Here is an 11,353-nt window from a genome sequence, read left to right as displayed (position 1 = left end):
CTTGTTCAAGGTATTGTACCTATACAGTTCATTCAACAATGTAATGCAATTTTCTAGTCCTTGAAAGTTATTACCAACTAATTAGGACATAAAGAAATGCAAGTTAGTATTTAGTATTGTAGTCATATCAGGTATGTTTTCAAGGTCAAACTGATACATTTTAGATAGGCAGGTCATCTTTAAACACTTCAGAGATCTATAGACATCAAAAGATAGTTTTCAGTTGATAAGACAAGTTAGGATAAAAAGTGAATTAGGTATAATACCTTGGATTCATCAAAATAGGATAGATAATGGAGTATTTTCTCTGAAATGTTTATGTCAAATGTTTATGGACTGGACATTGTTGATGTAATTCTTGACTGTATATATTGTATATACTTATTGTATTTATTGTATATAGTTTTTCTTATATTAGTTATAACCTTCTTATATTACTTTAGACAAAAAAGGGGAAATGTGATATATTGTGTACCCTAATAAAATTTGCCTGAAGATCAGAGAACAGAAAAAGCCACTAGATTAAACATAGAGGCCAGGGTGGGTGGGAGGAGGGAGGAGGGGGGATCTGTGGATAGCATGTGGAGTGAGTAGAAAATTTCTTAATAAAGAAAAATGAGGGGCTGGAGACATGGCTCAGAGGTTAAGAGCACTGGCTGCTCTTCCAGAGGTCCTGAGTTCAATTCCCAGCAACCACATGGTGGCTCACAACTACCTGTGATGAGATCTGGTTCCCTCTTTTTTTTTTTTTTTTTTTTTTTTTTTTGGTTTTTTCGAGACAGGGTTTCTCTGTGTAGCTTTGCGCCTTTCCTGGAGCTCACTTGGTAGCCCAGGCTGGCCTCGAACTCACAGAGATCCGCCTGGCTCTGCCTCCCGAGTGCTGGGATTAAAGGCGTGCGCCACCACGCCCGGCCTGGTTCCCTCTTCTGGCCTGCAGTCATACATGCTGTATACATAATAAATAAATAAATCTTAAAAAAAAAAAAAAGAAAAATGAAAAAAAAAAACAAACAAACATAGAGGCCAGGCAGTGGTGGCACACACCTTTAATCCTAGTACCTTATTAGATGCATGTTTTATAACATTTCCTCCAATCCTATAGGTTTCTTCACTTTCTTGACAGTATCCTTTGATTTGCACAAGTTAATTTTTTTGTTGTTACCTTTTTGAGACATGGTCTTGTGTAGTCCAGGCTGGCCTCAAATTTACTATATAGTGAAGGATAACCTTGAACTTCTGATCACCTTGCCTCTACCTCCCAAGTGCTGGAATTATAATTATGTATCATATAGTTATGGTATAGTTATACATATACATATGGTATAACTACATGTATACATCTATGTAGGTGGATTTTTCTGTCCCACCTACCAGCTTCTAAATCATGACATGGAGACTTATTATTAATTACAAAAGCTTAGCCAATCACTTAGGCTTGTTTTTATTTTTGTTTTTTGTTTTTGTTTTTTTGAGACAGGGTTTTTCTGTGTAACTTTGGAGCCTGTCCTGGAACTCGCTCTGTAGCCCAGGCTGGCCTCGAACTCACAGAGATCCACCTGCCTCTGCCTTCCGAGTGCTGGGATTAAAGGCATGCACTATCACCGCCGGCCTAACTAGCTCTTATAACTTAAATTAACCATATGTTTTTGTTTTGTTTTATTTTCTGAGACAAGGTTTCTCTATATAACAGTTCTGGTGTCCTGGAACTTGCTCTGTAGACCAGGCTGGCCTGGAACTCAGAGATCCACCTACCTCTGCCTCCCAAGTGCTAGGATTAAAGGCATGACCACCACCACCTGGCAAACCCTATCTCTGTTATTATTATTATTATTATTATTATTATTATTATTATTATTATAATATTCATTTTACATACTAACCACAGTTCCCCCTCCCATCCCTCCTCCCCACTCACCCTTCGACCTGCCCCCCACCCACTCCTCCAGAAGGGTAAAACTTCTCATGGGGAGTCAGCAAAGCCTGGTACATTCAGCTGAGGCAGGACCAAGCCCCTCCCCCTGCATCAAGGCTGAGCAAGGCTTTTCACCATAGGGAATGGGCTCCAAAAAGCCAGCTCATGCACCAGGGATAGAGCCTGATCCCACTGCCAGGGGCCCCTCAAACAGACCAAGCTACACAACTGTCTCCCACATGCAGAGGGCCTAGTCCAGTCCCATGCAGGCTCCACAGCTGTTGGTCAAGAGTTCAGGAGTTCCCATGAGCTTGGTTCAGTTGTCTCTATAGATTTCCCCATCATGATCTTGAGCCCGCTTGCTCAGAGAATCTCTCCTCTCTCTCTTTGACTAGACTCCTGGAGCTCGGCCTGGTACTTGGCTGTGGATCTCTGCATCTGCTTCCATCAGTTACTGGATGAATGCTCTATGATGACAGTTAGGGTGTTCACCATTCTGATTACCGGGGTAAGCCAGTTCAGGCACCCTCTCCACTATTGCTAGTAGTCTAATCTGGGGTCATCCTTGTGGATTCCTGGGAATTTCCTTAACACCAGGTTTCTCCCTAACCCCATGATGGCTCCCTCTATCAAGATATCTCTTTCATTTCTCCCCCACTCCGTCCCTCCCCTAGCTCCACCATCCTGTTCCCTCATGTTCTCATCCCCCATGCCCTCCCCTCTAACTTGCACACCCCCCTATCCCACCCCTGCCCCCAGTTTACCCAGGAGATCTCTTCTATTTCCCCTTCCCAGGGTGGCCCATATGTCCCTCTTAGGGTCCTCCTTGTTACCTAGCTTCTCTGGAGCTGTGAAACCCATTTCTTTTCATCTATGTTCTTTTACATGGCTTGGTTATCTTTACTTTGTAATGCCCATGCTGCTTGCTCTGAGCACTGGCATCTCCCTGTGACTCCATCCTTCTTCTTCCCAACATTCTCTCTGCCCCCAAAATCCTGCCTAGCTATTAGCTGTTCAGCTTTTTATTAAACCAATCAGAGTGATACATATTCATAGTGTACAAAAGATTATTCCATAAAAAATACAATTATGTACAGTTATGTACGTTAGGTTTGTGTGTTGCTGTAGATCAAGCTCAGGGCTTTATACATGAAAAGCAAGCACTCTATCAATTAAGTTACAACCCCAGCCCTGAAATTATAATAACAATTTTTATGATTGTTATTATTGTTTTGGTGTTAGGGGTTGAAACTTGAGCCTTGTTAGTGCTAAGCACATGCTCTAAGGCTCTTAATTTTGATAAATTCCAGTCTATGTTTTTTTTTCTTTCATTGCCTATGGTATCATGGCCATGATGTTTTCATTGCCAAATCAAATATCAGGCAGATTCTTTCCAATGTTATTATTTTAAGGAGTTTGTTCCATTTTGAGTTTGTGTGTATATGTGCATGCATATGTATTATGTACACATTAATTTTTTTGTGTGTTGCTGTAAAAAATAGGTGGAGCTGAGTAAATTATACAGAAAGGAGTTTCATTTTGGCTCATTGGGCAGCCAAATCATGCCATGGCACACGGCAAGAGGATGGACTAGATGGGGAGGAAGGGAGGAGGCATGATGAGAGGAAGGAGCAAAGGAAAAGGCTGTGGAGTTGAACTCCATTTAGAACAGCCTGCCTTACCCAGCCCCACCAGACCTGACCCAGCTTCAGAGAATGAACCATCACAAAGGAACATATGGATCCACTCCTGAGAGTGGAGCCTCCTGACTGCACGTCTCTTAACGGCCCCACCAGCTCATCACCATTACACTGTACATCCCCTCATCACCATCACCCTTACGGTAAGGACCTAAGCCTCAGTGTGAATTTTGGCAGAGCTAAACCACATTCAAAACACACAGCCTGTCAGCTAGCAGTCCAGCTTCATCCTTTGGCAGAGGGCTATTCGGTCTCCCCAGCACTATTTGTTGAAAAGACTCTTTTCTCACTAACTGGTGTCGGTACCTTTATTGAAAATGAACTGGGGGCTGGAGAGATCCTGAGTTCAATTCCCAGCAACCACATGGTGGCTCACAACCATCTGTAATGAGATCTGCTGTTCTCTTCTAGAATGCAGACAGAACACTGTATACATAATAAAAATTTTTAAAAAGAACTAAAAAAAAATAAAATAAAAAAGAAAATGAACTGACGGTACAGGCGTGGCGCTGCACACCTTCAATGCCAGCCTTTGGGAGGAAGAGGCAGGCAGATCTCTGTGAGTTCAAAGTCAGCCTAGTTTACATAGAAAGTTTCAGGCCAGACAGGGATATACACTGAGACTCTGTCTCAAAACAAAGAAAGAAAAATGGTCATAGATGTAAGTTTTATTTCTAAGGTTTCTATTTTAGTCTACCAGTCTGTATGTCTGTCTTATTCTTCTACCACTCCCCACCCCTAGCCCCTCAAGACAGGGTTTCTCTGTACCTCTGAGTGTCCTGGAACTCGCTCTGTAGACCAGGCTGGCCTCCAACTCACAGAGATCCGCCTGCCTCTGCCTCCCTAGTGTTGGGATTAAAGGCGGGCGCCACCACTGCCTGGCACCACTTAAAAAAAAAAGACTTATTTATTCTGGGATGGAGAGATGGCTCTGTGGTTAAAAGCAGTTGCTCCTCTTTCAGAGAACCTGAGTTCAATTCCCAGCACCACATATCGGTTTGTAACTGGCTATAACTCTAGTTCCAGTGAGTTCTTCTTCTGGTCTCTGTGGGCACCAGGAATGTACACGGTATACAGAAACATATGCAGGCAAAATGCCCATAGAGATGAAATGAACAGTAAGTATAAGAAGGTTTGTTTAGCCGGGCGGTGGTGGCGCACGCCTTTAATCCCAGCACTCGGGAGGCAGAGGCAGGCGGATCTCTGTGAGTTCGAGGCCAGCCTGGTCTACCAAGTGAGTTCCAGGAAAGGCGCAAAGCTACACAAAGAAACCCTGTCTCGAAAAACCAAAAAAAAAAAAAAAAAAAAAAAAAAAAAAAAGAAGGTTTGTTTTTATTTATTTGTTTGTAGATGTTTACCATGGGTGGCCTGCGTGTGTGTTTGTGCACCATGCGCATGCCTGGTGTCGAGGAGCTCAGTTAGGGTGGAAGAGCCCCTGGAACTGGAGTTCTGGGTGGTTGGCAGCCAAGTGTGCTCTTAACTGTTGAGCCATCTCTCCACAGCTCCCCTCTGCGCACTGTTTCAATTAGCAGAGCTTTGAAGAAGGGTGAGTCCTCCAATTTTCAGAGCCCCTCATAATTCCATGTGGATCTGAAGGTTGGCTTTTCTGTTTCTCTGAAGGTCGTGGTTGGATTTTAATTAATTAACTAATTTTCAGTGCTGGGGATTCTCCCCAGAGCCTTGCACACATTAGGTAAGCATTCTACCTTTGAACTGTATTCCTAGCTCTTAAAAAATGTTTAATTATTTTACTTTTTCAAATAAAGTCTTTGGATAGGCAGTGGTGGTGCATGCCTTTAATCCTAGCACTCAGGAGGCAGAGGTAGTTGGATCTCTGAGTTCGAGGCTAGCCTGGTGTGTACAGAGTGAGTTCGAGGACAGCTAGGAAAGAGAAACCCTGTCTGGAAAACCCAGAAAAGTAATAAAGTCTTTCCCAGGTTGGCCTTGAAGTGACTGTGTAGCCCAGGCGGACCGTGTCCTTATGACCCTCACATCTCAGTCTCCTAGGGAGTTGACATTACAGGCCTGGGCCTGGGCTACACGGTCTGGGAAGGCTGTTGGAGGTTTTTTTTTTTTTTTTTTTTTTTTTTTTTTAAGAAAAAATGTCAAATCTGTAGATCATTTCATGCAGTATTAATACCTTAACTATGTTGAGATTTCCTACTTTGAACATTGATTTAAGGCTCTTCTAATTTCTTTCATTAGGATTTTGAGTTTTAAATATCTATTTATTTATGTGTATGCATGTGTGCCAGAATGTATATATGTGTACCACATGTGTGCTGGAGCTCAAGGAAGCCAGAAGAGTACACTGGCTTTCCTGGAACTGGAGCTGGTCCACCCACTGTATGGGTGCTGGGAATTGGACCTGGGTCTTCTGCAAGAACAGGCGCCCGTAACTGCTGAGATGTCTCTTCAGGCCCTATTTTGTGGTTTTGTATGCACAGATCTTTCACTTTCCTTGGTCAGAATCACTCAAAAGGCTTTAACTCTTTTAAATATTATTATAAATGTAACCACTGTCTTCATTTCCTCTTAAGGTTGTTCATTGTTACTTTATAGGAACACAACTGATAATTTCTTTATTTTTGGAAAGGAAGAAAGAGTGGTACAGAAGTTGCCCACTGGGGCTCAGTTAGTAAAGGCTAGTGTAGCTAGAGTTTCCCTGCCTTGCCCACAGTCAGGACAAATCTTTGTCACCCGCCAGTCCCACAGCTGCTCAGACCCAACCAAGTAAACACAGAGAATTATATTGCTTACAAACTGTATGGCCGTGGCAGGCTTCTTGCTAACTGTTCTTATAGCTTAAATTAATCCATTTCCATAAATCTATACCTTGTCACATGGCTCATGGCTTACCGGGCATCTTCACATGCTTCTTGTCCTGGCAGTGGCTGGCAGTGACTCCTTCTGCCTTCCTGTTCTCTCTTTTCTCCTCTCTGTTAGTCCCGCATATACTTCCTGCCTAGCCACTGGCCAATCAGTGTTTTATTTATTGACCAATCAGAGCAACACATTTGCCATACAGAACATCCCACAGCAGGCTAGTGCAAGTCCTCAGTTTCGAGTCTACATTGCTAACTCCTCTGAGGTTGCTTCCTCAGTCTGTTCTCATTTTGCCTCTTCCCTATGCTCAATGCTTTTATCTGAAAAACAAGAAATGCTACAAAGGGAAAGAACTTGAAAATGCTCCAGATTCTGGCCAGCACAACAACTGAACTGTAAGGGGGTACCGTGGTCTCAAGGATACCCACGTCAATCCTCCCTGAGCAAAGGGCCCAAAGGCAAATCACAAAAAGTCAACCGTGATTACTCGACCTCAGAATGCCAAGATATTTGAAGAGAATGACTCAGAAATCAAGAAGCTACACGTAGCAAATCAAGTCCTGTAACACCTTGGTAACTTCAGGCAGCTTCTCACGGCCCTGACAACAGAATTGTGCCAGGGCATGTAGAGAGGGATAAGACTCTTCAACTGGCATCTTAGCACCATGCTGCAGACCAGGAGCACATCAAGTCGTGCTGACGAGCCTTCAGCTGACGTGGATGGTCATGGTCTGCAGGGAGGGTTGGACCAGCTTGGATAGACTGGGTGCTATTAAAGGACCACTGGGAAATCTCAGTCCTCGACAGACACCTTCCTTTTCCACAGCCTCTTTTCTACTTCCTTCCTTGTCTGGGGAGTAGCACTTGGCTGTGTTGCCATGCAGGAGAACTTAGTCCCGTAGCTGTGGACAGCGCCATTAGGAGAGCACCTTCGGCATTTCATGGGCCTGCCTCCCTGCTTCCCTTTGTTCGGTCATCAGAGTCCCCCCAGAAATGAACACTGAAGTCTGGTGAATGGAATCATGCACACACAAAGAGAGCTGAGAATAAAAATATCTTTCACCTCTCTCTTTAGAGAGGAGCATTCTGGCTCAGAGAAACATCTTAAGCTCTATTAAAAAAAAAAAAAAAAAAAAAAAAAAACATTTATTGCTGGGCGGTGGTGTTGCACGCCTTTAGTCCCAACACTCAGGAGGTAGAGCCAGGTGGATCTCTGTGAGTTCGAGGCCAGCCTGGTCTACAGAGAGAGATCCAGGACAGGCACCAAAGCTACACGGAGAAACTCTGTCTTGAAAAAAACCAAAAAACCAAACAAAAACAAAACAAAAAACAACCCAACCCCCCCAAAAACCCATAAACAACAACAAAAAAAAACATTTATTACTTTACGTGTATGAATGTTTTGCCTGCATGTGTGTCTATGAACCACTTGTGTGCCTGGTGCCTGCAGAGGTCAGGAAAGGGTGTCAGGTGCCCGGGGACTGGAGGTACGGAGGGATGGGAGCTGCCGTGTGGTACAGGAACTGAGCTTGGGTCCTCTGGAAGAGCAGCCAGTGCTCTTCACTGCTGAACCATCTCTCCACTTTCTGCCCTTTAGCCCTTCTCAATTCCTTCTTCTCCCTGTGCCTACAATCTCAGCATTCACAAGCTGAGGCAGGAGTGCCGAGAGTTCAAGGACAACCAGGCTATGTAGCAAGGCTGTCACAGATGAAACTGAAACATCTCTCTTCTGTTTCCAGTACAAAGGTACAGTACTACAGTCCGGTGGTCTGGGCTTTTTCTTTTGTTTTCTAGAAGATGGGTCTCATGTAGTCCAGGCTCTAACTCGCTATATAGCCAAGGATGACTTTGAACTTCTGGTTTTCCCACCTCTACTTCCCAAATACTAGTACCACAGGCACATGCCACCATGCTTAACCCTGAATTTTCCTTATCTCTACCAAGAAATCCCAGTCAAGACTTCCTCCATAGCTTGAAGAATTACCTTTGGGCATTCTTATGGTGTGTGTGTGTGAGAGAGAGGGGTGGTGGTGGTGGGGTGCCTGCAGAGGCTGGAAGAAGGCATTCAATCCACTGGACCCGTGATACTGTAAAGCAGAGACAGGTGACTGTCTCAGCACATGTAGGAGGTTCTTTCTTTACCCTCACCGCCCCATGGACAATTTTTATTTATGTGTTTTGCATCTCTAGAAAAAGAATCCCAGGATTTTCCCTCTGTGTGATTTCTTCTTGCTTCTTCAGGTCCGCGGTGCCAGCGGAGGTTGTCAGTACAATGAAGCCAGACTGACGGGATGGGAGCAGGTTGCTCTGCCATTTTTCCAGGTCTTTGAGTTGCACATCAAATCTAGGGCTTGCCACTCCACACTTGGTCAACCTGCCCGAGAGGTTCACGGTGGTTTTCCTAGCTCCGTGGTCATCAGTGATTTCAAACTCGCCAGTGTAACCACGCTCCGTCATCACAGTCAGAAACTGAATGATGACTTGGGAGCAGGCCCTGGCCTTTGCCTCTCTTCTCAGCACTGTTGATGCTCTTGAGAGCATCAGGGAGGGCATTCACGCGCACCATGATGACAGTGCAGGAAGATCGGAGGTTTTTTCTTAATGTTTGGAATACTGAGAATTCCACGAGAAACTGCCTCCAGCCTTCAAAGCTCTCATGATCCTGGTCATAGTGTTGCACACCTTTAATCCCAGCACTTGAATGCAGAGGCAGGCGGATCTGAGTTCAAGGACAATTTGGTTTAAGTAGCAAGTTCCAGGTCAGGGATGCATAGTGACAGCCAATCTCAAAAAACAAAACTACCCATGGTAACAACCAGCCTGAAAATCAGTGGATGAGGTTCACAAAGTAAAGTGTCAGTGTGATTTAGGCTCCGAGGCAGTTTTCTGTACAGTACAGATGGAGACAGGTTATAACAGCTATTTCATTTTTATCACAGAAAAAAAGAAACCCCAAAGAAGATCATTATGTTTTAAATTATTTTTCCTGTGGGGATGTTATGCCCTAAGGACATAGTCTATTTTTACTTTTTCCCATAAATCATTAATGACTTCCCTCCAAATGGTCCCTTGCCTCCAGCTTCTTGCCGTTCATGCTATCAACACATCTTCTTATTAGTTATGAATGATTAATATCATTCCCCATATCATTTGCACTTTTTATTACCAATAGAAGTAAGTATTAATGTGAGGTTTTTTATCAATAAGTTTCCCTGTTGATCCTCAACTACATCCAGTTACCTGGCCAACCATGGACTCAGTTGTGGACATGGATTCCCCACATGTATAGTCTTTGTCTATTTCTCTCTTTCTTTCTGGTCCCTCCTAGTCACACTATAGTAATGGGTTCAAATCCCACATCATCCACTTCTCACACTGATTTCTCTTTGCTATAAATTCCCATGACACACTCAAATATACTAAATTTTAATAACTAATCAAACGATTAATATGTATATACTAAATGAGCTAAATGTATATACTATATTAGCTAAATGCATTGTGGATATAAAGAGTATAAGAAGATAAGGTCCCTGTACCAGAGGAGAAAACTTACCTGCTTTGCCAGGACATTGTGGATGTTTCTTGAGGACATCTTGTCGGCACAGTAAAATGAAAACCTTCAAGTTCTACAAGGATGCCACCACTTGAGTACATCCCAGGATTTTAGGAAGACAAGTGTCAACTTGACATACCCTAGAGTCCCCTGGGAAGAGAATCTCAATGCGAGATCTCTAGATGAAGCGGCATCTGACTTGTTAGTGTATCTGTGGGGGATTGTCTTGATTACACTAATTGATAGAGCCAGGCTGCCTACGATGGGCAGCACCATTCCCTAGGCAGGGGGTCCTGGACTGTGTAAGTATTGAGAAGGCGATGAGTACCACTAAGCACGTGTATATTTATTTCTCTCTGCTCTTGATTGTGGATGCTTCCATTTCCTGCCCGAATTTCTCCACGGCTATGGACTGTGACCTGAAATCGTGAGTCCAGAACAAGTCCTTTCTCCCTTACAGTTGCTTCTGTCTGGATATTCATCACAGCGACAGGAGCAGAATTAAAACATAAAACAAGCTCCCAAACTGAATTAAATTCCTCCCATAACTCTGGGGACTCAGGTACCAATTATGAATGTATCTGAAGTTTAGTAGCTAGTTTGTTCTCCAACAACGGGGATAACAGAAACTGTTTTTGCTCAGGGGCTAGGCTGTGAACTATTTTTACGGAAACAAGAAAAGAAAAGCTGCGCTATTGAGTTGCCGGATCAGTCACAAGGAAAAGTTACTTGAGGTAACCAGTCTCCTAGCCTCCCTTGCTTAAGGGAGCCGTGGTTTAAAGAGCTGCCTGAAATAATGGAGCAACAAGTTGAGTGGGGAAGGGAACGGCAGAAACTTCCTGGGGCAGATGAGCAGCGAGGACTCATCCAAGATGGACTGGCTTCCTGTGGACAAAACCGAAGGCACACCAGAGACCGTAGTGGAAATCACATTCCAGACAACACATTTGAGCAATAAGGGGTTGGTGTTGACATGTTCTCCTGCCAGACATCTGCTCGCATAGGTAACAGCGCTACTCTCTCTGGGTGACTCTGAGGTCATTTTCCCACATATGTCTTGAGCTGGAAGAATCTGAACTGAAGAAGTAGAAACCCGAGTCTTCTCCACCAGGGTTCCAGGTTAGGTTGAAAGATCTAACCAAAAGCAAGAAAGATTGACGGGGCTGGGGAATTGGGCAGTGATGGAGTGAAAACTTGCCTACTTTGGGCATCCCTCTGCTACCCTAAACCAGGAGAAAAGTCCTCTCCAGAAAATCATCACGTCGAACAACCCTCGGACCAACTAAAGGTTCAGTCAAGTGCCTCATAGCAGCTCTGGCACACGACTTGCACGCTTCTTAACCCCGCATGCCGCCGGGT

The 11,353-nt window shown here is 44.0% G+C and overlaps 1 pseudogene; it reads right to left on the bottom strand.

The window, feature by feature from the left end:
* Window positions 1-8,624: 8,624 nt before the first annotated feature.
* Window positions 8,625-9,004, bottom strand: LOC114691112 (annotated as a pseudogene).
* Between the last annotated feature and the right edge of the window lie 2,349 nt (window positions 9,005-11,353).

Source organism: Peromyscus leucopus, chromosome 3 (genome assembly GCF_004664715.2).
Source record: "Peromyscus leucopus breed LL Stock chromosome 3, UCI_PerLeu_2.1, whole genome shotgun sequence".
Lineage (NCBI taxonomy): Eukaryota > Metazoa > Chordata > Mammalia > Rodentia > Cricetidae > Peromyscus > Peromyscus leucopus.
The sequence above is the reverse complement of the archived record's forward strand: the minus strand, read 5'-3'. Positions and strand labels throughout refer to the sequence as shown.